The sequence below is a fragment of the Dermacentor albipictus genome, chromosome 3, assembly GCF_038994185.2.
Source record: "Dermacentor albipictus isolate Rhodes 1998 colony chromosome 3, USDA_Dalb.pri_finalv2, whole genome shotgun sequence".
NCBI classification, from domain to species: domain Eukaryota; kingdom Metazoa; phylum Arthropoda; class Arachnida; order Ixodida; family Ixodidae; genus Dermacentor; species Dermacentor albipictus.
Window position 1 is genome coordinate 131,562,948 of NC_091823.1, and position 26,375 is coordinate 131,589,322.

The following is a 26,375-nucleotide window of genomic DNA, read 5'->3' on the forward strand; positions in this document are numbered from 1 at the left end:
GACAAGGGAGGCCTTCAAGCACTGTGCTGCAATTATTGGCAGGAGAAGAAAAGGGCAGTTGTGTAAGAATAAGTGAAGATGTTGCCCGCCCCAAGTTAATTCAATTTCTGGTGTAGTCTGCGAGAAAATTCAGCTGTCATTTTAATTTCCCATGTTAACCGGAATTACCTCAGCCCGAGACTGGAGCGATAAGATTCGCCATCATCTGCCGTCGTCAAATTACCCCTCCGTGCCCGCGCCAGGACCTCTTAACGCCGCAATTTCGTTGTTCAACGCCGCCGCCAGCACGCCCACACGTCCCCCTGCCCAGCTACTTGAGGCAGGCGGACATTTGGCATGTCGTGGACTACCGCCGGCTCTGCTATCATTATGAGGAAGCTGGCCATGTTTACCTCCGATGCCCACATGGCGACTTGTTAACTCGAGGGTTCGCCAAAGCACCTCGCCCATAGCAGAGCTAAGAGCCTTATGATATCGCCGGCTGCATCGTCGCAACGAAGTGCACACCCCGGCGTTCTTCGCTTTCGCCATGAACAGGACGCTACCTGTCACCGTAGGGCCTAGCACACATAGAACCAGCCCCTCGATGGATCCGTAGTCGTAAGCCAATATTGAAAAAAATAAAAGCGCCAAATTGTGGCAGTGCACTTGCTGTATGTGGAAATGTGTAGTCGAAATGGGCAGTACAGCAGCTACGCCGGAACGTTGCTGAAACGCTGCCTGTTTTTCACGCAGTTCATGGGATGTTTCCATGGATTCTTTTACGGGGCCAATGTCTTATCTTCCGCGCTTGCTTTTCACCGGCATGTGGATGCGGTCGATCGTGTGCCCATGGACAGCCCTGTCACTTCTGTTGGTGATAGCCCTGGCATGCCCCATGGCTTTGCCAACGGCCTCCCACGTGCTTCGCTTCTGGCTGATGTCAGCGTCGTTCTACCAATCACCGCTAAGCTGTGGTCAGAGACGTCTACACCGGTTGATATAAAGGTCTTCGCAACGCACCTTCCTTCAGTGGGCAGTACAGCAGCGACGTCGGAGTGTTGCTTAAACGCTGCCTGTTTTCCATGCAGGTATGTTATATTCAAGCTGCCTATAGCTACCGTTCTGATGACCACTTTTTGCTGCTGCTGTTCTGCCCAAACAGTGTTGTTACTTGCTGCTTTCGCATTTTGCACTGTTACGATAGCCTTCTCTTGAGTGGGGATGTTGAACTTAACCCTGGACCTAGAGCTGTGCCTTCAGAATGTACGTCAAAGTCAAGTGAGGCTAATAACACTACTACAAGTAGCAGCCAGTGCTCCACTAGTTCCCCTCCAGACACTGCTAATCTTCTTGTGCAATTGTTGGCTGATCAGAAACAAATTGCACAGGACGTGGCCTAAATCAAGGAATCCTTTATTCCCGTTTTGAAGCCCTTGAAACACGTGTATCTTCGCTCGAATCTTCTACAGGAGCTGTTGACTGCAGTGCAATGTATAACAAGCTTAACTCTGAAATTGCCTCACTTAGTGAATCTATCGCTAAACTCACTTCAAAATCCGATGAGGTGGAAAACCGGTCACGCCGGGACAATATCAGACCTTCATCAGACCTCTCAGACCTTCAAGCCCAAATTGACGACTTGGAAAATCGTTCCCGAAGGTCAAACGTATTATTCTATGGAATTGACGACGGGCAACAATTTGAAACATGAGAATCGTCTGAACGCCTTGTGCATGACTTGTGCATGAACCGACTTGACTTTTCGGTTTTGTCACTAGCCAGGGCTCACCGCATAGGTCGCTTCTCCGCGGATAAAAAGCGCCTCATCATTGCTAAACTTTTTTAATGACGAAGAAGTTGAAACCATTCTGAGCAAATGCTTCAAACTAGAGAATACGCCCTTCAGTGTCGCACGGGACTATTCTGAGGCTGTGCGGGACAAACGCAGGAAGTTATTGCAGTTTTCGAAAACACTGAGGAAGGAAGGTGATTGTGTGCGTCTTATTTTTGACAGGCTGTGCCTAAATAACGACATACACATTTGGGACACAACTTCTAATTGCGCGGTGTGTGTACCACGCACCGACGCACGCTCAGTAATCTCCCCACCTACGTGACGTGCCCCTTCTAAGCGTCAAGCACATGTAATCACCCCACCTGGTTCAGATGGAAAGGCCTCTTTCTTCTACATTAATATCAGAAGTGTTCTTTCTAAAAGTGTTGAACTATCTTCAATTATCGACTCAAGTTCGCCTTCCATCATCGCACTAACAGAAACGTGGCTGAATGATACAGTTTCCGATAATAATATTCTTGTCAGTCAAGTAGATTTTAACTTTTTTTCGCTGCGATAGAAAGGATCGAAGAGGTGGGGGTCTGCTTATTGGAATTTCTAAAGATTGCATCACTATACCTAGCTTTGTTAACTCATTTATTGAAAGCGTATTTGTGTCCCTGAAGCTTGGTTTCACTGATCTCATTGTTGACGTTTTTGATCGCCCCCCTGGACATGATTGCGACCTTCGAAAGTGAATTTCCTCGCGTTGTTGTTGAAATATGCGGGAGGTTTCCAAATGCGGTTCTTATAATCTTCGGAAACTTCAACTATCCCAATATTCAATGGTCTACACTATCTGTTTCAGCCAACGATACTCAGGCACAGGAATTTCTTGATTCTTGCCTTGATTTTTCGTTTTGCCAGCTTATCGAAAAACGTACATGTTGCTCGACACATGAGCAAGCATTCTTGACCTAATTTTAACTTCTCGACCTGACCTGTTTACTGGCATAGCCCATCTCGATGGTCTTTCTGATCATGACATAATTACTGGAATCTTAACTTGTTCACTTAACAAAGCGAGAGTTGATGGAAAGTGTATAAGGTGTTATAAGCGAGCCAATTTTGATGCTATATGTATCGAATTATCCCATTTCACGGAACATTTTTAGATGCCCACTTGTCACGTTCCATTGAAGATAACTGGAACCTTTAAAAATACTCTTTCAACCTAATTGACAAATACATTGCAGTTCTGACCATCATAACAAGCAATATTTCTCCAAGGTTCAATCAGCAATTACGTCGACTTAATAATAAAAAGAAACGACTTTTCAGAATGGTAGACGAAAACAGATTATCCGCTTCGTGGTGTCGCTATAAATAGTGTGACAGAGAAAACCAAGAGCTTTTAAAACTACTCGTCGTCGCTTTTTCAGTCGTGATTTGTCATCTTTGCAAGTAAATACCCCTTGGTGCTTTTAGCGCACAATAAATCCCTGCAACCACCACGACGTAACTCTTGCTAACACCAATGGTTCTCCTGTTACTGAATCCAAGTGTGCTAAGTTAATAAATGATTCATTCTCAACATGCCCTAACATTGATGCTTCCGGTATTAATATGACTGAAATAATAATTGACCAAACTGGTATTTTATCCCTACTTGGAAAATTGAGAAATTCATCTGCATCTGATCATAATGGCTTCAACAACAAAATACTTAAACATATTTCTTCTGGTATCTATCGTTGCTTGGCAGCCATCTTCTCTCTATCAATGTCGTTAAGCACCATTCCTCAGGACTGGCTAATGGCAAAAGTAGTACCCATATTTAAATCAGGGGATCGCTCGTCCCCACTTAACTACAGATTTATATCTTTAACTAGTACCATTTGGAAACTCTTGGAACACATTGTAAACTCACAAGTAATTACATATTTAGAGCAACAGAATATCATCTACAAATACCAGCACGACTTTCGCAAGGGCTTCTCATGCGAAACACAGCTTGCAGGATTTACTCAGGATTTACACACATCATTGGACGCCGGCATCCAAATTGACGCCGTATTCCAAGCGTTCGATCGAGTTCCTCACCACCGGCTCTTACTAAAACTTAGACAACTTAATATTCACCCACTTATTCTGGCATGGGTGCAAGCCTTCCTCTCCAATAGACAACAGTTCACGTCGCTCAGTAACTTTGACTCTGCTTTCGTCCCAGTCTGATCCGGTGTTCCTCAAGGAAGTGTGCTCGGTCCATTGCTTTTTCGAATTTATATAAATGACTTACCCTCCTCCCTCAAATCTAGAGTTAGGCTATTCGCTGACGATTGTGTTATTTACCGCAACATCTTTTCTGAAGCTGACCGGCAGTCTCTGCAATCTGACGTGAATTCCTTCACTTCGTGGTGCACAACTTGGCTAATGACACTAAATCTTTCAAAAACTAAGTTGATGTATTTCACTAAGAAAGCTTCTCGCATTACATCGTATTACTTGCTAAATATTACTTCAATGTGAGCTTGCGACAACGTACAAATATCTTGGAGTTACCTTTCAGTCTGACTTGTCCTGGCATTACCATAATAACGTCACCCTTGCTTCAGCAGACCCCTCACTTGGGTTTCTTAAACGTAACTTGCAACATACCCCGTCGCACTTAGGTAAACTGGCTTATATCACTTTAATCCGCCCTCCGATCAAGACTACACTAATTAAAGATCGAAGCCCTACAGAAGCGTGCTGTGCGTTTTATTTTTTTCGGATTACTCACGTCACACCAGCGTCACTTCATTGAAGTATCGCGCTGAACTGCAAGTGTTATCATGTCGCTGTAAAATCGCTCGCTTATCCCTTCTTCATAAGCTCTACCATCATGCATCACTTCGCGGCGACTTGTTTAAGCCACCCTCTGCCATCTTTCTCCGCCGTGATCACCCTTTTAAAATCGAACGCTTCACGTGCCGCACACAAACTTATGCCAGACCCTTCATACCACGCACCATAGCCGAGTGGAATAGCTTGCCATCACACGTCGCAACCATCACCGACATATATGAATTCCAGAAACTTCAAATCCTTTATGAAAGTGCGTACACCTTTCTTGTGTCATGTTCCCCCCCCATTTTTTCCCAACTACAATTGATGGTAAAATATGTTCTGGTACTCTATGTAACATGCATATTTTCATGGTTACTGTTCCTATTTTTATTGCAGTGTTTTGCCTTTTCCTTTTAAGTTTACGTGTAGTATTGTTTTCTGTTTTGTTATACATTAATGGTCTGAGTGCTTTCTATGACCCAGCTTACCCTCCAATTTTTGTGTGTTTGGGATTCGTATTCTCTTTTTGTACATTTCTGATTATCATTTTTACTATTACAATAATCTTATTGGTCTTCTGTTATTATATTTTGTGATTATGTTTTATCAGTTCCCGATTTCTTTTCAACCTATTACTCACTTATTACATCTGTATGCATTACTGCACCCCCTCCCCCCTATGTAATACCTTCCTGCAAAGGGCCTTTAGGGGTATTCTGAATAAAAAAATAAAAAAATGTCAAGGATCCTCCGTCTACAACGACGACGTTTCAAACTCCGTCTTGACGGCAAAGAAACGACATGCCGCTTTCCCGTCGAAGCTTCGAAGCCAAGAATACGGCGACAAGTAAAGACCTGAAGATGCGACGTATCATCTACGGAATAGCATAATGCAGCCGTAATGCGATATCACGACCCCATTTCATTGAAGGCTAAGAACGAGAGACCTCGATATGCTTCTAGACGGCCACGCTGTCAGCACTATCGAAGGCAGTGCACCCGACTACTTCATCATCTGAGAACCTTTCACTGCCAAGCTGAAGAAAGTCAAGATAGATCGGCCCTTATATCCGGACAGCCGGCTAAAATGTTTGCAGCAAGAGTTACATTGCATGGCCGGACTTACACTGAAACCTTCGTTATTCTGCAAGAGTGCTCACGCGCCGTCATTTTCGGTATGGACTTCCTGAATCAACATGGCAAATTCATTGACCTAAAGCCGAAATAGACTACGCTGTCACAGACTAAACGATTCGACCTGAGAGGACTTCCCATCCACGTGCTTTGAGAGTACCTGAAGGCCAAGTCCACATTCCGTCTCGCGCTAGCATCATGATTTCCGCCAGAGCCAAAGCAGCCGAAGACATGGAAGCTATCGTTGAGAACGACCAACACCAGCCACGCAACCGCGAAATTGGCGTTAGGAGTGGTACCGTCTAGTTGCGCGCGCAGGTAGTGTCGACGAACCTCAGCCAGAAGTATAAAAACATGAAAAAGGCAACGAAGATCACATACGTTCAGGAAGTTGCAGCTGTCGGAGATAGACCTTGCTCTCCGATTCTATCGAAGTTACACCAATGGTGCGTGTTCCTGGTTCATGTTCCTGAACCAACGTTTTACATCATTCCGTGTCTTCCGAGCTATAAACAAGAACTGTTGAAGAACTCATCCAGCAATACAAAGACTATTTTTTGTCGTAACGAAAAACTCGGTGAACACCAGTCACAAACCATCATATAATCACCGAAGAATGGGCTCAGTGGCTCCATCAGAGCTCGCATAGAGTTTCGACGTGGGAAAGAGAAGCCATAAGGCTGCTTGTCGATCAAATGCTACGCAAGCAACTTATCCAGCCGTCAAAAAGTCTGTGGGCATCTCATGTGGTCTTAATGAAGAAGGATGGAACACTGCGCTTCTTCGTCCTTTATCGCCGTTCCAACAAGTTAACAAAGAATGACGTACGCCCCCTTCCGTGGACCGAGCACGCATTAGAGCGGATCTGCAACGCTATGTATTTTTCCTCGATGGATCGCAAGACTGGTAACAGGAAAATTGAAGTCGATGAAAGGGAACGAGAGAGGACAGCGTTTAGCACGCCAGAAAAACTTGCCAAGTTCAAGGTCACGCCATTCGGATTTTTGTTTGCGCTTTCAACATTCCAGCACGTCATGGACACTGTCTTAGCAGCACTGAAGTTGCAGGCTTGTCTCGTGCAGTTTGGTGATGCTGTGGGCACTGTGACGAATTTCATCGATCACTTGAGGCGGCTTCAGACAGTATTGGAGGCGATCAAGTTACCTGGGCTCACCTACGAGCTGGAAAAACACAGTTTCGCTTACGAGGAACTTCTGTTTCTAGGCCACATCAGCAGCAAAGCTGCAATCGTTCCAGTACCCAGAAGACAGCTTCCATCGGTAAGTTCCAGCATCCCGTTGACAAGAAGGCAGTGTGCAGATTGCTTAACCTGTGTGCCCATTACAGGCGCTTTGTGAGAGACTTTTCAAACACTGCAAAGCCATGGACCAGTCTGACGAAATGCTACGCGACATTTAAATGCTAAACACTGCAAGATGACACATTTGGCCAAATTGAACGACGGCTGCACTCACCACCGGTGCTTTCAAACTTCCACGAATACGCCAATACTCGGTGCCGTGCTAGTTCAAGGGAAGGACTGAGTTCAAAGCGAATTGGATTACGCTACCCACTCACTGTCGCAAGCGGAAGCAAACTATTCTTTCTTGGAGAGAGAATGCCTTGCGATGATTTCGGCTATGGCGAAATTTCAGCCTTACATGTACTGCAACCAATTCAAAGTGTTAAGCGGCCGTCATGCCTTGTGTTGGATGACAAATCTAAGTGATCCTTCAGGTCTTCTAACACGCTCGAGTCTAATTAGGCATAAGCGTGGTCCATAAGTATGAATGCACACACTCTGATGTCCACTGCCGGTAGCGCGCTTCTAATGAGCCCCCACCGCAAGGCGAACAGGACGTCGACGCATTCCTAGGAGCAACAACCGCAGACGACTTCGCCGAACACCACCCTGAGTTACAAAGCTTTGTGGAGTGCTTAGAAGTCACAACCGACACTGTCCCAAGGGTCTTTCAGCGTGGACTATCTTCGTTTACTTCACACAAGGATGTCCTCGTAAAAAGCAACTTCTTTTCATGTTCGCCAAAACTACTTTCATGGTGTGCCCACAGAACACCGGCCAGAAATCCTGCACGCCCTGCATGACGATCAGACAGCCGGCTACGTCGATATTTACCATACACTAGCAAGAATACAGATGTAGTATTATCCGCTGTTGACCTACGACGTCGCCCGTCGCGTAAAGAAATGTCGTGACTGTCAGCGATGGAAGACATCACCACCAACGCCAGCTGGATTACTATAACCAACACAGCCTGCTTGACTGTTACAGGAGATTGGGACGGATTTAGGGGGACTCTTTCCGACGTCCAAATCCAGAAATAAATGTATCGTCGAGCAGACAGACAGCCTCGCCCGCTTCGCTGAAACGAAAGGCTTGGCAAAGTTAGTGGAGCTGAAATTGCGAAATTCTTCGTCGAGTGAATCCTCCTACAACACAGTGACACATAAATCCTTACCACCGTCAGAGGAATGGCCTTTACAGCAGAGCTCGCCCAAGTCATTCTAAAATACCGCCACACAAGCCACACCAGGACAACGGCCCTCCACCCGCATACGAATTATTTTAAGGAGCGGCTGCACAAGACCCTCGCCAACATGCTAGCAATGTATGTCGACGTAGGACGCGAGATCTGAGATGCCGTCCTCCCATACGCACTGTTCACTAACAAGGACGCGAGAAAACGCAGATCACGCCGGTAGAGCTGGTTTACGCACGGAACCATCGGCGACCCTCGATACCAGGCTCCCGCACATCACCGAAGAAGAGAGCCTCGATGTTGCCACCTATCTGCACAATGCCCAAAAGCCGGACAGCTACCTCGCCTATGCATCAAGAGCCAGCAGAAGACTGAATGCTGACTCTACAATCTTCGACGACGCTATGTCAAGTACAGGCCCCAAACGTCGGCGTTTGGGTTTGCACCCCATTACGCCGACGAGGACTTAGCGAGAAACTTTCGCAACACTATATCGGACCCTACAAGACTATCCGACTTATTGGCGCACTGGACTATCAGGCCATGTAAAATGGCATGGATGGATGGATGTTATGAGCGTTCCCTTTGGAATGGGGCTGTAGGGTGCGGCACCAAACCCTTTCTATTACACTGAATAATGCCCTACCTAGATTAAGAAAAAAAAACGCGATGAATAGCCATAACCAAAATTTCTGACCCCCTATTGTGAACTTTTTTGTACGCCTCCATTTTTTGTCGTTTCCTTACTTTTCTTCCACCAATGTTCCAATCGCTTCTTACTGAAATCTATCGCAGACATGTTTACATTCCCTCTGTTCTCGCTGAACACAAGGCTTCAAGGAAGCCAGTGGTGCTTAAATCGACCGCTGTGCAGATATCTTCACAGTATTATACAATAGGCTCCATCGTTTTCGTAGCCTTACCGAAGCAAGAACATGCTTCTTCTTCGTTTTCTTCGTTCTTATATCTCACTTTATAGGTGCGTGTTCTCAGCATCCTCATCTAGCTTCAAGAAGTGACGAGGTTCCCTTTTAGTTATCATAAAGTGCCTCTTTGCTGATTTCGTATGTTTCCTCTTAAGGAGTTACTCAAAGCAGGTTTGTGTTCCATTGCCCCGACCCATGAGATTATTTCAGCCTCTCTGACTTTCCGCTTGACTTACTTCGTTGCTGTGGTGCTCACACAGGTTGAATGCTTGCTGGCAAGCTTCCTAGCTCTTTTCTTCCACTGTGAATCAATGTTTTTCCTGTACAAATACCTCAACACTCTCTCAGCCCGTTTGCTTTGTTCCATATTCCTCAGTCGTTCTTCATAGTCACTTTTACTGTGAGCTTCCCTCAATTCAAAGCTTGTGAGGTCCATATCACCCTGCACACCTTCATTTGTAGTCGTCCCGCGAGCGCCCAATGTGAGGTGTCCCACTGAACTTTGGTTGCCATCCAGTCCTGATTGTACTCCTGATTTCAAGCAAAGAATTGCATTTCGAAAAGTAAGTCCTAGAGTCATTACACCTTTCCATATTGTCACGTGGTCGTGACGTTGAATAACACAGTAGCAGTACTGTGAACGACAAAACTAACTTTTATTGGGCGAACCTGTGCCCAGAAAACAGGCTACACTTATAGCGCAACGATAGCGGCGAACACGCTCGGCGATCGTCGAAAATCTGATCAGCGGGTCAAGCGTGTCGGCTTTTATACAGCAATCATCGAATGTTCCAGATTAAACGTTGGGACCCGCATGCCTTCTAAAATGTTCTACACCATTCGTGTCAAGCGATGAAATCAGATAACACAACGTTCGGCGACAACAGACAGCGGATAGAAGCATCGATAACTTTCCAGAAACTTCGGACACATGCAGGCGCGTCCCGCGCTGTGCGATAACATTTGTTAGGCGACAATACTTGTCGCCCGATAAAGACAAGTACACGTGTCAATACCCCCCCCCCCCTTTAAAAAGCATCGACCCGATGCTGCAAACAAACGAAAGTAATAAGTAAGCACTCATAGCAAAGAAAAAAACAAAATAAGGAAAGTTCGTTAGCGTCCGTAAAATGGTTTAGGACGCACCACGTGGACCACTTCAGGTCGTGCGCGACGTCGCTGTGAATGCGAAATGCCGTCTGGCACGACCTCATAGTCCAGAGCACCAATACGTCGGATGACCTTGTAGGGTCCGAAATAGCGTCGGAGTAGTTTCTCACTGAGTCCTCGTCGGCGTATCGGTGTCCAAACCCAAACACGGTCGCCGGGCTGGTACTCAACAAAGCGTCGTCGGAGGTTGTAGTGTCGGCTGTCGGTCCTCTGTTGGTTCTTGATCCCTAGACGGGCGAGCTGTCGGGCTTCTTCGGCGCGCTGGAGATAGCTAGCGACGTCAACATTCTCTTCGTCAGTGACGTGGGGCAGCATGGCGTCGAGCGTCGTCGTCGGGTTCCTGCCGTAAACCAGCTTAAACGGCGTGATCTGTGTTGTTTCTTGCACCGCCGTGTTGTAAGCGAATGTTACGTACGGCAGGACGGCATCCCAGGTCTTGTGTTCGACGTCGACGTACATCGCTAGCATGTCGGCGAGGGTCTTATTCAGCCGCTCCGTAAGACCATTCGTCTGCGGGTGGTAGGCCGTGGTCCTCCTGTGCCTTGTCTGACTGTATTTCAGAATGGCTTGGGTGAGCTCTGCTGTAAAGGCCGTTCCTCTGTCGGTGATGAGGACTTCTGGGGCGCCGTGTCGAAGCAGGATGTTTTCGACAAAGAATTTTGCCACTTCGGCTGCGCTACCTTTCGGCAGTGCTTTAGTTTCAGCGAAGCGGGTAAGGTAGTCTGTCGCCACGACGATCCACTAATTTCCGGTTGTTGACGTCGGAAAGGGTCCCAGCAAGTCCATCCCGATCTGCTGGAATGGTCGGCAAGGAGGCTCGATTGGCTGTAGTAATCCGGCTGGCCTTGTTGGCGGTGTCTTGCGTCGCTGACAGTCTCGGCATGTTCTGACATAACGGGCGACGTCGGCGGTCAGGCGCGGCCAATAATACTTTTCTTGTATCCTCGATAGCGTCCGGGAAAAACCGAGGTGTCCAGTGGTCGGATCGTCATGTAGGGCGTGCAATACTTCTGGACGAAGTCCTGACGGGACAACAAGAAGGTAGTTGGCGCGGACTGGTGAAAAATTCTTCTTCACGAGGAGATTGTTTTGAAGCGTGAAGGAAGATAATCCGCGCTTAAATGCCCTGGGGACAACCTCGGTGTGCCCTTCCAAATATTCCACCAGGCCTTTTAGCTCCGGGTCTGCCCGTTGCTGTTCAGCGAAGTCTTCCGCGCTTATCATGCCAAGGAAGGCGTCGTCATCTTCGTCATCTTGCGGCGGCGGGTCAATGGGGGCGCGTGATAGGCAATCGGCATCAGAGTGTTTTCGTCCAGACTTGTAGGTTACAGTGATGTCGTATTCTTGTAGTCTGAGGCTCCACCGCGCCAGTCGTCCTGAAGGATCCTTTATACTCGCTAGCCAACACAACGCGTGATGGTCACTGACGACTTTGAATGGCCTGCCATAAAGATAAGGGCGAAATTTAGCTGTAGCCCAAACGATGGCGAGGCATTCCTTTTCGGTCGTAGAATAGTTGCCTTCCGCTTTTGACAGCGACCGGCTAGCGTAAGCTATCACCTGTTCGACTCCGTTTCTCCTCTGGACTAGAACGGCATCGAGGCCTAGGCTACTGGCGTCAGTATGGATTTCTGTATCGGAGTACTCGTCGAAGTGCGCAAGTACAGGCGGCGACTGCATGCGTCGTTTGAGTTCTTCAAATGCGTCGGCCTGCGGCGTTTCCCACTTGAACTCAACATCACATGTAGTTAGACGTGTCAACGGCTCGGCGATGCGTGAAAAGTCCTTGACAAAGCGCCTGTAGTAGGCACACATGCCAAGGAATCTACGCACTGCCTTCTTGTCGGTGGGCTGCGGGAACTTTGCGAAGGCAGCTGTTTTCTGGAGGTCGGGGCGTACTCCGGATTTACTGATGACGTGGCCTAGGAACAGAAACTCGTCGTAAGCGAAGCGGCATTTTTCTGGTTTCAGAGTGAGCCCTGATGACTTGATGGCCTCTAGTACTGTCGTATGCCGCCTAAGGTGATCGTCGAAATTTTCGGCGAAGACGACGACGTCATCCAAGTAAACAAGGCAGGTCTGCCACTTCAATCCTGCTAACACTGTGTCCATGACGCGCTGGAAAGTTGCAGGTTCCGAGCAGAGTCCGAATGGCATGACCTTGAACTTGTAGAGGCCGTCTGGCGTGATGAAGGCAGTCTTTTCGCGATCTCTCTCGTCGACTTCTAATTGCCAGTAGCCAGACTTGAGATCCATCGACGAGAAGTACTTAGCGTTGCAGAGCCGATCCAATACGTCGTCTATCCGTGGAAGGGGGTATACGTCCTTCTTCGTGATCTTGTTCAGACGACGATAATCGACGCAGAAACGTAGGGTTCCGTCCTTTTTCTTCACCAGCACAACAGGGGATGCCCACGGGCTTTTCGACGGCTGGATGATGTCGTCGCGCAGCATTTCGTCGACTTGTTCTCTTATAGCTTCGCGTTCTCGCAGCGAAACTCGGTAAGGGCTTTGGCGGAGTGGTCGAGCGTACTCCTCGGTGATTATGCGATGCTTGGCGACTGGTGTTTGTCGAATCCTCGATGTCGTCGAAAAGCAGCCTTTGTATCGTCGGAGCAGACTTCTGAGCTGCTGTTGCTTAATCACTGGGAGACTTGGATTAATGTCGTAGTCTCGTTCGGGAACCATGGTCGTCGGGGTAGATGCAGCGGAATCCGAGAGAACAAACGCATTAGTGGTTTCCACAATTTCCTCGATGTACGCGATCGTCGTGCCCTTGCTGATGTGCTTGAACTCCTGGCTGAAGTTTGTCAGCAACACTTCAGTTTTCCCTCCATGCAGTCGAGCGATCCCTCTTGCGACGCAAATTTCACGGTCTAGCAGGAGACGTTGGTCGCCTTCGATTACACCTTCTACGTCAGGGGGTATTTCGGTGCCGACCGAAATAACAATGCTGGAGCGGGGCGGGATGCTCACTTGGTCTTCGAGCACACTCAAGCCGTGGTGACTACGAGGGCTCTCCGGCGGTATCGCTTTATCTTCCGACAGCGTTATTGACTTCGACTTCAGGTCGATGACTGCGCCGTGTTGGTTCAGGAAGTCCGTACCGAGAATGACGTCTCGTGAACACTGTTGGAGGATAACGAAGGTGGCAGGGTAAGTCCGGTCATGAACGGTAATTCTTGCCGTGCAGACTCCAGACGGCGTGATGAGGTGTCCTCCAGCGGTTCGAATTTGAGGGCCTTCCCACATAGTCTTAACTTTCTTCAACTCGGCGGCGATGTGTCCACTCATGACGGAGGAATCAGCCCCTGTGTCGACTAAGGCAGCGACTGCGTGGCCGTCGAGAAGCACGTCGAGGTCGGTGGTTCTTTGTCTGGCGTTGCAGTTAGGTCGTGGCGTCGGATCACGGCTGCGTCGTGTTGAACTGAAGTTGGAACGTCGCGTCGTCAAGTCGTCGTTCGTCGGTGTAGTCTTGCCTTCCTGACTTCGTCGGGACGGCGGCGTGTCGTTGTTATGTCGTCGAGATCGTTTCGTCGTCGTGTTCGTCGGCGGCGGAGGATCTTCGTCAGTTCGACGAACAGCAACCGCACCTCCATCGGTTGCTGCTTTTAGTTTTCCGGATATGGGCTCGCTGACCGGCCCCGGGCTGGGCCAGTGTATGGTCGGCGCTGCGGCGACAGGTAGCGTCCTGGTGACGGCGAACGGGATGGCCGTCGAGGGCTCCACTGAGTAGCGGCGAGGTAATCGGTGATGTCACGTGGGCGCTCTCCAAGCTGTGGACGCGGCGCGTTGATGGCGAAACCTCGCAGTCCCATCTCCCGGTACGGACATCGTCGGTAGACGTGACCCACTTCTCCGCAGTGGTAGCAGAGCGGGCGGTGGTCAGGAGCACGCCAAATGTCCGTCTTCCTCGCGTAGGTGCGCTGGGCGACGGGTGGTCGTGCTGGCGGCGGCGGCGGCGGACGACGAAATTGCGGCGTTACAGGGCCCTGGCGTGGTCGCTGAGGAGGGCCTTGACGGCGTACGATGGCGGCGTAGGTCATCGCTTCGGGTTGGGGTTGCGGTAATTGAGGTTGCACCTCCGGGACTCCAAGCGACCGCTGAACCTCATCTTTGACGATGTCAGCGATCGAGGCCACTTGAGGCTGCGACGACGGGAAGATCTTCTGAAGCTCCTCTCGTACGACTGCCCTGATAGCCTCGGGCAGGTCTTCGGAGGCCAGTGATTGAACTCCGGCATAGTTTGTAGCGTTGGTGCGGCGGTCGAATTGCCGGTTTCGCATCTCGAGTGTCTTCTCGATGCTAGTGGCCTCGCGAAGAAACTCGTCGACAGTCTTCGGTGGGTTTCGTACCATACCGGCGAAAAGTTCCTCCTTAACACCACGCATTAGTAGCCGGACTTTCTTTTCCTCGGACATTTCCGGGTCAGCGTGGCGGAATAGGCGGCTCATTTCTTCTGTAAAAATCGCGGTGGTCTCGTTGGGCAGCTGCACTCGGGTGTCCAGTAGTGCTTGGGCTCGTTCTCGGCGTACGACGCTTGTGAATGTCTTCAGGAAGCCGCTTCGGAACAGCTCCCAGGCAGTCAAGGTGGCTTCTCGGTTCTCGAACCACGTCCTGGCAGCGTCTTCCAATGCGAAGAAGACATGTCGCAGTTTGTCTTCGCTGTTCCAGTTGTTAAAAGCAGCGACCCTCTCGTATGTCTCAAGCCGGCTTTCTGCGTCCTCGAACGTTGAACCGCGGAACGTCGGAGGCTCCCTGGGCTGCTGCAGCACGACGGGGGATGCTGGGGCTGCCATTGGGGTGGACTTGGTGGCGATCTTCCTGCACGTCTCAGGTAGGAGTCCGTGCTCTGGGGGCAGTCCTTGCAGCCGGCGGCTAGCTCGCTGGTCTTGGGCGACGTTGGTTTTGTCCTCGGGCTTCGGGCTTGGATCGCGGCTTTGCGGGGGCGTTCGGTACATGAACGCACAAGCACCTCCACCACATGTCACGTGGTCGTGACGTTGAATAACACAGTAGCAGTACTGTGAACGACAAAACTAACTTTTATTGGGCGAACCTGTGCCCACAAAACAGGCTACACTTATAGCGCAACGATAGCGGCGAACACGCTCGGCGATCGTCGAAAATCTGATCAGCGGGTCAAGCGCGTCGGCTTTTATACAGCAATCATCGAATGTTCCAGATTAAACGTTGGGACCCGCATGCCTTCTAAAATGTTCTACACCATTCGTGTCAAGCGATAAAATCAGATAACACAACGTTCGGCGACAACAGACAGCGGATAGAAGCATCGATAACTTTCCAGAAACTTCGGACACATGCAGGCGCGTCCCGCGCTGTGCGATAACATTTGTTAGGCGACAATACTTGTCGCCCGATAAAGACAAGTACGCGTCTCAATATACCCCGGAACACCTCATGCCTATTGTATCTTCATAGTACTCTCTTTTCATTAGCGCTGCATTTCTTGTCCCCATCACAGTTATTGTTTTTTTCTGGTGTTCCCATATATCTACTGTCTTCGTTTATCCGTATTCCAAAATATTTATATTCTTTTACGCGGGGCATTTCATGGCCCTGTATTGCCACTGTCTGCTCACTCTTTTCCTTGAATACCGTAACACCTTATTTTCTAACGCTAAATTTCAAACCTAAATGCTCGCCTTTATGTACACAGATATTAGCCAGACGTTGAAAATCACTTTGCTTGTTAGTCAGCAGCACAATGTCGACCGCATAAGATAAACCTGCAAGCTGCTTGTCTACTACTGTACCCGCATATTTGTATGAGAGATTAAACCCGATGTTACTTCCTTCTAGCGCCCTCTTCATCTTCACCATGTACATCATAAACAGGACAGGGGATAAAGGGCACCCCAGCCTCAGTCCCTCGTTGATATCAACTTTCTCCTCGCTTTCATTTCTTCCCGTTCAACGCAAACGGTATTTTCTCGGTAAATCTATCTCAAAAGCTGTAGACAACCTTCGCCTAAGCCTTCCCCTTCCAGAATATCACGCAAAATGTCGCTGTCTACATTGTCATACGCTCCTGGTGTGTCTAAAAAGGCCGGTCAGCTTTTTGCTCTTGATATTTCAATACACTGAGTAAGACGAAATAAGTTATCGTCCAAACGCCTACCTATACTGAAGCCATTCTGAAGTTATCCCAAAAGGCCATTATTCTATGCCTATGCTTGCAGCTTTAATATGAATGCCTGCATTGCTAACGTGTATATTACCAATGGTGGTCAACTTACACGAGTGAATTCTAACTACCCCCCCCCCCTTACCTTTATAAATAAATCCATTCTACTTCGTCGCCAACTGTCTAGCATTCATCAATTCTTAAAGTTTGTTCCCCTGCTTTCACCAGAGCTTCCTTACTTTCTGGTCCTAGTTCATCAATGAACCTAACGGGAACCTCGTCTAGCTCTGTGGCTGCGCGCTTAGGAATTATTTCTTCGGCTTTTTTTCCAATTGAAATTTGTCAGCACCAGCTCCTTTTCGATCCTTAAAATACATCCTCCTCGTTGCCTTGAAAAGATTCGGCTGTTATTTTGCAGATGCCATTTAAAGCCGGTTGCCCTTCCACTTTGTTTCCATCTTCATCTAGGATATGTTGTATTGTTATTGACTTCCTGCCTAATTATTTCATGTGGTTCGAAAGTATTCTAGGTTGGGCCTTCTTTTTCTCACGTATTTCTGACAATCAACGTTCACTTTCACCTCATATATTTGTTTGCACCAGTATTTGCCCGATAGATTTTATTCTCCCGGTACATTTCCCATTTAATGGCTACTTCGTCCTGCAATAACTGCGCTTTCTTTGCCAGCCTGTTCTCACAGGATGCTTTCTGTCGTTCGGCTGTCGACTGACAGACATTTCGCAATCCAAGCCGTGCCACTCACGGCCTCCAATAGTCCATGTTATGAGCCAAAAGCCCTTTTACTAGCGCTAGGACACTCATGGACCTTGTTTCTTTGTTATTTTTCATCACTATTTATGCTTTAGTGTTTTGCCCTCGTATTTGTAGCACCGGCACGCTGCTTTATAAGACGGGAGCATTGCCATGTGTCCGTCTGTTTATCCTTTTATCGGGGTTTGTTTTTAGTCCACTAACAACTTATTATAGAACAACTCAGCGCACACCTACATGACTTTTAAATTACGCTGATTTTATCGGTGATTCTACCTGTTGCCTTCAGGGAACCATGTATATTGAAACTGCATGTGCGACATGAATTGCGTACTAGTTTCTCGAAACCACGGGGGCACCAGCAAATAAGTCTGGAACCTCTCATGATTCATGCATAAAGCCAACGCATTTACCTCCCTGATCAGATTTCAAAGATCGCCGGCTGTGTTCGCCGCGATCGTTGTGCTATGAGTGTAGCTTGATTTTGTGGGCACAGCTTCGAGCAATATGAAATTAGTTCAATCATTCACAGTTTTCCAACTGTTTTGTTCACCAAAACTGCTGCGTGGCAATATCTTTATAACTGCTTTGAAGTTTGCAGCAGCCTGAGGGGTAGCGCAATGGAGAGAAGGCTTGAGCAAATACGAAACCATGGCTGGTCAAGCTAACAAGTAATATATATTACATTAAATAACCAAGCAATATCTGGTATTGAACAGGCCGATTTTTTATTTTTTGTTGATTTAATCAAAAGGTACCATTTTCCTGAAGTGGAAAGGAACAAACATAGGAATGACTTCCTTTTGTTTTAAGAAATCCGTGAAACTCAGGTCCGCAACGCACTTTTATCACCGAATAATAGTTATACTTGTGACTTTCGACTTTGATAGCATTGAAATAATTCGTGGTAAAAATGCTGTTGTTACTGACAAAGCCTGGCTTTAAATCACGTGCACCAGGTGTTTCCTGCACCCTTCTATTTCTTTACGGCTACGTACAAAAGAGAGCAGCAGTGAAACAGGCAACACGTGCTCGCAAAACACAGAGGATTGGAGCAACGCGACATCAGCACGTGATACGAGGAATAGAAGACGTGTGCAACTCTTGGGAAAAGCCTGTGTGCATTGAAGCTAGATTTTCACTTAGTTGTTTGATAGGGGCTAAGTTCATCCAAGGTAAACAAATTAAAGTCAACTGTGTAAACTGTATTAGAATTCCGGTGGCGCTGCGTGGTAATGGTTGCAAGCCCTTTTTACATTTAGGGAAAGCATCATTGACTCAAAACAAAGAGGACCCAATCAACTGACTATTGGTCATCGGCGCAACAATTGTTGCCTACCTGGTGAGGCCCTGAGTTTAGAAATTCGCCAAATTCTACTGGAGCGTCCACTGATGTCATTGGAGTTATTAATTGATGAAAGGTCAGGTCATTCTACACTTTTCGTGAGGGAAAATCACCAAACGTTTACTTCGCATTATAAGTTGCGTACAAACAGTTTGAAAAGTGGCTTGACAATTACCGTAGTACAGTCCGCCAGGTGAAGAATGAAAGCTTGGCCATTTATGCAGAAGACATGGTCACCGCCAATTTTTCCGAGCCTACCCAAACATGAGCAAAGACAAGGAGCTTCGCCATCGAATGCGGGATGCAAAATAGCAAATGTTCGCCGGGTTAGTTTAGAGCCCACCGCGCACCGTCGGTGAGCTTTGTTCTAAGGTAACAACAGTCGAAAGAACGTTGCAACAGTGATCAATGATGTCAAATCAGCATATAAACTGCTCTTTTGAAGACGCAGTTTCATCAGTCTTCGGCAAGAGCATAGGGATCACATGGGAAATTCCGTGATTTATGTTTAGAGAAGAGCTTCAGAAGCTACGACCTGACCAGAAAGCTCCAACGCTGCCTCCATTGGCTGATGTAGTCCGCGGTGAAAGTCATACAGCTGGTCCGGCAACCAACGCTAAATGCTCTGCCTGAAGCAGCACTACTGTGCCAGACGAGCATCTGGTATGCCGATGTAATGCGACAAACTCACGGGGGTGCTTACGTCGCAGCTACTGACGTTATAAATAACCCGATGCCTTGAATTCATGTTACTGAAGTCGTGACGATGACAAAACGACAGCTTGATGACGACAGAATGGCGAAAACACCATGGCATATGACATCACAAGAGTCGAATCACGAAACGGGACTAAAGAAGATGGAAAGAATATGACGACATTGTGACAGCGGTGTGACAACTGATGCATGAGGAATCTGTGACGGCGAGATCGTGAAGACGAAGGCATGAGGGGAGTGGTACGATAACGTTGCAATGACAACAATGCAATGGCTATGACGGAATTTTGACCCTGAGTTAATATCTCGCGACCGATGCTATGAGACAACTTGGGGCACTGGGCAAATGTAGAGGGCGTAACGACGATGGCCTTACAGGTCTAAAATCACGAAGCTGGAATGGCATCAATGAAACAACCACACCGGCATCCTGACAAGGAGCGCGTAACTTGGGGCCGAAGCAGTAAACAACCAGACAGACAGACAGACAGACAGACAGACAGACAGACAGACAGACAGACAGACAGACAGACAGACAGACAGACAGACAGACAGACAGACAGACAGACAGACAGACAGACAGACAGACAGACAGACAGACAGACAGACAGACAGACAGACAGACAGACAGACAGACAGACAGACAGACAGACAGACAGACAGACAGACAGACAGACAGACAGACAGACAGACAGACAGACAGACAGACAGACAGACAGACAGACAGACAGACAGACAGACAGACAGACAGACAGACAGACAGACAGACAGACAGACAGACAGACAGACAGACAGACAGACAGACAGACAGACAGACAGACAGACAGACAGACAGACAGACAGACAGACAGACAGACAGACAGACAGACAGACAGACAGACAGACAGACAGACAGACAGACAGACAGACAGACAGACAGACAGACAGACAGACAGACAGACAGACAGACAGACAGACAGACAGACAGACAGACAGACAGACAGACAGACAGACAGACAGACAGACAGACAGACAGACAGACAGACAGACAGACAGACAGACAGACAGACAGACAGACAGACAGACAGACAGACAGACAGACAGACAGACAGACAGACAGACAGACAGACAGACAGACAGACAGACAGACAGACAGACAGACAGACAGACAGACAGACAGACAGACAGACAGACAGACAGACAGACAGACAGACAGACAGACAGACAGACAGACAGACAGACAGACAGACAGACAGACAGACAGACAGACAGACAGACAGACAGACAGACAGACAGACAGACAGACAGACAGACAGACAGACAGACAGACAGACAGACAGACAGACAGACAGACAGACAGACAGACAGACAGACAGACAGACAGACAGACAGACAGACAGACAGACAGACAGACAGACAGACAGACAGACAGACAGACAGACAGACAGACAGACAGACAGACAGACAGACAGACAGATGTTGAATCGGCTGAAAAACGCAACGAATGCTTTTCTCATTAACAAGAACAGCTGTGCACCAGCTGCGGTAACCAGGAGCTTCATTCTATAACACCAGATTACTTGAACAAGTACACCACATTGGACCGCAAAGATCGAGAAAGGTACTGCTATCCGCTTCTTCAAATGAAAAGAAAATGCAATACCTCTCTTTGAACAATTCAGCAGTGACGAACTGGATAAGCAATTGCTCACTTTAGTTGTTCAGAATTCCTGTTGCCATGTTTTCTATATTGTTGAATTCTGGGGTTTACATGCCAAAAACCACGATTTCATAATGAGCAAAGCCGTAGTTGGGGGACTCCGGAATATTCTTGACCACCAAAAAATCTTTAACGTCCACCAAAAAGTCTTTAAAAGCATACATCGAAATGCGGCCGCCGCTGCCGCTATTTGATTTCATGACTTCGTGTTCAGCAGCGCGACGCCATAACCGCTATGCTAGCCCGGCGGGTGTCATTTTAATGTTCAGCGTATGATCTAGTGTTTGTGTAGTTAGCTCTAAATGTCACCATATATATTGACACGTGTACTTCTTTGTCTTTATCGGGCGACACGTTTCACCGCCTGAAAAATGTTATCGCGCAGTGCAGGACGCGCCTGCACGTATCGGAAATTTCTGGAATGCTATCTATGCGTCCATCCACTGTCTGTCGCCGAACCTTGTGTCATCTGATTGCATCTATGCGTGACGCGAATGGCGTAGAACTTTGTGGAAGGCACGCGGATCCCAGTGGTTACTCTGGAACATTCGACGACTGATCTATAAAAGCCGAAGCGCTTGACCCGCTGATCAGATTTGCGACGATCGCCGACTGTGTTCGCTGTTTTCGTTGAGCATTGAGTGTAGCCTGTTTTTCTGTGCACAGGTTCGCCCAATAAGTTAGTTTTACCACTTACAGTTATCTTGCTGTGTCCTCAACCGTCACTATTCAACGTGATATATATATATACGCACAGTATATATATATATATATACTGTGCGTCCTTGTAGCTGTATTTGATTTCTACAAGGCCTTACTTTTTACACCAGGAATTTCCCTGTTTCTTTTTTGCTTTTTTATCCAGTGATGACTGGTTTATATTTTGTTTTTCACACTGGTTTTTGTCCTTTTGGGTTGCTTGTGTGCTTCAAGAATTTCTTCGCTCTTTCCGCAGCCTCCTGAACAACTTACGCGTGACTCTTCGGATAAACACATTCCATATCACATATAGTACCATATCATAGAAAGCATGTATCATTTAGAGCATCTTCATTGCCGGCAAACGTTAAAGACTGGGCGCGTTGGTATAGCATATTATAAGTTCGATTGCGCAATATTTGGACGACACACACACAGGAGAGGCACATGCCACAGAGCTCTACTTGCAACTATTATTTTGTTCTTTTGTCAATTGAATAAATACAGGAAGTTACTCGGTGTGTGTGTGTAGGGGGGGGAGCGGCAAAGAGGGTAACGACAAGAACAAAAACAAAAAATTTAAATAAGGTCGACTTCACGCTTAGGGTAATTGTCACTGCTAAAGGCATCTGGCAGTTGCCGGTAGCCTCGTTCCTTCAGAGCAGTTTAAAATTATTGGAAGTTCACGACCCCTTTTAAAAAAAAAGGTCTGAGCAAGCTATTGCGTTCCTACGAGAACATTCTGACAAGGTGTATTTGCCTTTTTTTTTAATGTCAAAGACTCTATTCCTCCTAAAGAGCTCTTGTTGTGCATTGGACAATGTATTACGGAAACGGTACCTTTCAAAATGATTCACAGATGCATGTTCAAGCCTTTTTAGAGTTGTTGTCCTTGTAATTAAGATTCACCTGCGTGTCTTGAACGGCAGACATTTTCCTTCAGAAACAAGGAATATGTATAGGTTTTTCTATCGCACCGATTCTGAGTAACTTGTTCGTGGCCAACATTGATAGAACCTTAGATGCGCGACTGGTGAATTCACGGGTTGCTCACGTGTTCAGGTTTGTTGATGGTTATTTAGTTTTAGTGGAAAATGTCAAAACGAGACTCAGTTGCCGTTGACACACCTGGAAAAAATTTTCAGGGAGGGGCTAGAGCAATCGGTGATCACAAGTGAAGAGCCAAACTGGGGATCAATTAGGTTTCTTGACTTAAAACTATGTCTGGGCTCCAGTCATTGTTCTCGACAATACGAACCGCGTGCAAATAAGCCTCTTTTGCACTTCGAATCTACGCATTCGAAAGTAGTAAAGCGAGCCATATGCAAGTCATGTTACAAAAACACGTTGCAAAAATCGTGCCATCATAGTATTGCAGACAGCTTTCGGGAGCAAACGCGCAGCTTCATGGAGGCAGGTTTGCCTTTCCATGTATGAGTATCTGTGGCACAATGTTTGCTCAAGGAAATTGAAACCAGGACACCATTATCTGGGAAGGAGTTTTGCCGTCCAAGCACCCGAGAAAAACGGTGGGGCCGCCGTACATTCATTCGATCACGCACCGAGGTAAACGATGCGATGTAAATGTTGGGGTTCCCACACCGGAAAAAATTGCTGAGGATATGTGCAAAGGTAAACCCAGGTGCAACAAAGAAACGAGGTTGTGAAACACAACACAGACAAAAGTTCCTCGATGGCAATAAAGGAGCGGTATATTCTATTCCACTTCAGGGGTTGCGGCAGAAAGTACATCGGAGAGACTGGACAATTTTTGAATGAAAGATTAAATGAGCATGATATAAGTTTTCAAAAGCAGTCACCGGACACCTTTGGATACATTGCATAGATAGTGGATGTCGGCAATTCTTTAAGAAATGCAAGATTGTGAGAAAAGATGGCAGTCACACGACGTGAGAGATAATCGACGCCGCTGAGATTGCGCGTTTGGAAAGTATGTGCGTGAGCATCCCATCAGTTTCCCTTAGTGCCAACAATGTAGATTTCCTCACGCGCTAATCTGAAATTTTGTATCCTGGTTCCTTTTTGCGATGTGAAGTGCAGCAAAAATGACCACATGAAAAAGCCGTCTGGGCAATGGTGGATGGCCTTGTTTGTAAAAAAATGTTATCTTTTTGTTTTTCTCGTTAACCTCCTCCCTCCTACCCCCCTCCCTCCGAGTATCTTCCTGTACTTATTCTATTCACAAGGGAATAAAACAATAGTTGCAAGTAGCGCTCTGTGGTGTGCGTCTCTCCTTTGCGTGTGTCGTCCAAATGTTGCGCAGTCTAACCTCCAATTCCTTGCAGGACAATCTACTACTAAACATGACAACAGTTGCGGAGAAACTGTTGAAACGTATATTCGAGGTACGCTGCACTACGTTTTGCTTTTTTATGACAAGAAAACTAGAGGGAGCGTAAGCAACGCCTATAAGAGTGAAACGCGATAGAATTCGCAGATTGCTCACTGCTTCTCACGCTTTGCGCAAGCTGCAGCCGATGCAACTTTGAAGTTGACCCGGAAACGCTTGCAGTGACCGCTATGCATGAAGGCGAGCTTTATGGTAGAAACGCGGCCTCTTGCTTGGGCCGATGCCGGAGTTAGGGCACAGCCACGAAAGAAAGGCAATATTTTCAAGTTTTTTTTTATTGTTGCGCACTTGTAATAATTCATTGTGAGAAGATTTAACATAAAATCCATGCGCTGTGGGTGTTTTGATTCATGGCATTTGTGTGCACGCTTTCATTTTCTAAATTCTCCAAACTAACTTTGTTAGTAACGTAAGACAAGCATGAGAAAAATTATTGTAAGATTGGTGAGGCAGTATAGCCCGCGCATACCACATGTCATATAGCAAGGCGTGACATATACATATACCTCAATATAAGTGGAAATTTTCGCTCACGGGGACCCGGGCACCGGACGCTGACAGCGATGCCGAATTTCCCCCTAGACGTGTTAAAAGAAACCCAGTCCATATTTGATCATGGGCACAATGGGTGCCAGGTGTGGAGTAGCAAACGCGGAGTCAACCACTGCAATGCGAAGATGACGCTACACTATTGGTCGTCTAGCAGACCATCGCTCATGCCCCGATGCCACGCGCAGTATGAAACAATCACAGCCTTAACGTCTCAAATGCGTACAAAGAATGACACGCAGTGTCTTCTCAAGGAAATAGGTCACACACTGTGTTCTGCGCTTCTCATACAAGTGCAATTGGTACACGCAAGCTAATATTAACATTACCTCTCCCGTCTAGTATTAAACCAAGCGTGGAAAAACCTACATATGTAGTCAACATCAGCGAAAATTATCGTCAACCAATGCTACTGCTACAAAAGCTTCGTTCGCAGTTACTTATTCCGCATTGCTTCACATCTTTTTACTTGTTTATTTATTTATTTATTAACTACTGCGAACACCTGAGCAATTTTAGATTGCATTCGTGTGCGAACGCCACGGTCTCTAAAGGACAATCATGGTGAGGGCTTACACGAGGGTTTACATTTTCGTTGTCGGGTATGTAGACAGCTTAATATTGCCGCCAAAGAAGTGCGAAGGAGACCTGCTTTCACATAAAGGAGAGTGGAAGCAGGTTGAGTCAGCCTTGCGTTGCTAGACGACACCTGGCTGGATATGCATGCGCAAAACAGGACCCTTTACCTTCCTGCATGGTCACAGATTCATTAAGCCGGGTCCCGTGCAATGTGGGCCTATTATTTGGCCGTAAGAGCCACAGGTTACTTCGTGTGGTTGAGGCTAACAAAAATCTGGGCCCTCAGTTTCTCTTCCTTGTGTTCACTATATGTTATATATTTCAATATGTCACACACATGCGTGTTTTTCTATAAAAAGTGGCAAAAATGACTCTCGCTGTATACTCAGACACAGCAAATTGAGGGCTCTCCAAGCAATAATGAACAGCAAACACAAACTCATTTGCAATAGGGAAGCTTAATTTGCAATAAAATTGGTTAACAGTATTTTATAAGGTTTTCTATGACAAGTTAAAAGCCGTACATTTTGAGAAAATGTGATATATGAAGTGTTCCACTTTGTATTCTTACTTTTTTCCTTCCCCATATATACAGAAAATCACTGCTTTATGTTTATTGCTATTATATGTAATATAGAGGAAAGCATGTAGTGTTTATTTATTGCGTGCATGACTTCATTTCTAAATTATGTCCGTAGAATCTGCTTGGTATAATCTTGCCCTAGAAAGTTGCCTTACACCCTGATGTGAATACTAATAAATGTGAACCTTGCTATGCTATGTGCTACAATAAAATAAATGTGATATGATGGCGCCGATCAGGTGCTCTCTACCTTCACCTCCTGCACTCTTCTAGAACTACATTAATGAGAAACTCTTTACATAACTTCAAAAGGTGTGCCCAAGATTAAATGCATTTGGCTGCCATCTTTAGTTTCTGGATTTTTCAGCAGCCAGCATATATATTTATCTGAATAACGGTAGTGTTTAAAAGGAGAATGGAATTGACAGATGCACCCTAGAGTGCTGCTCACTAACGTTCGGCATACCAACATCTACACCTCCCTCTCAGGTAACGACTAAAGGAGAACTGGGGAACAAATCTATGCTTTCACAATCAAGCGATATGAGCTATATTTTATCGTTTATTACACGCCATACAGACTCAGGTACATGAATA

The 26,375-nt window shown here is 46.9% G+C and overlaps 1 protein-coding gene across 1 annotated transcript in view; it reads right to left on the reverse strand.

Moving 5' to 3' along the window:
• The window catches only part of LOC139057580 (venom metalloproteinase BumaMPs1-like), a 134,765-nt gene that overhangs the window by 70,358 nt on the left and 38,032 nt on the right, over positions 1-26,375 (reverse strand). The gene's annotated exons all lie outside the window — the stretch shown is intronic.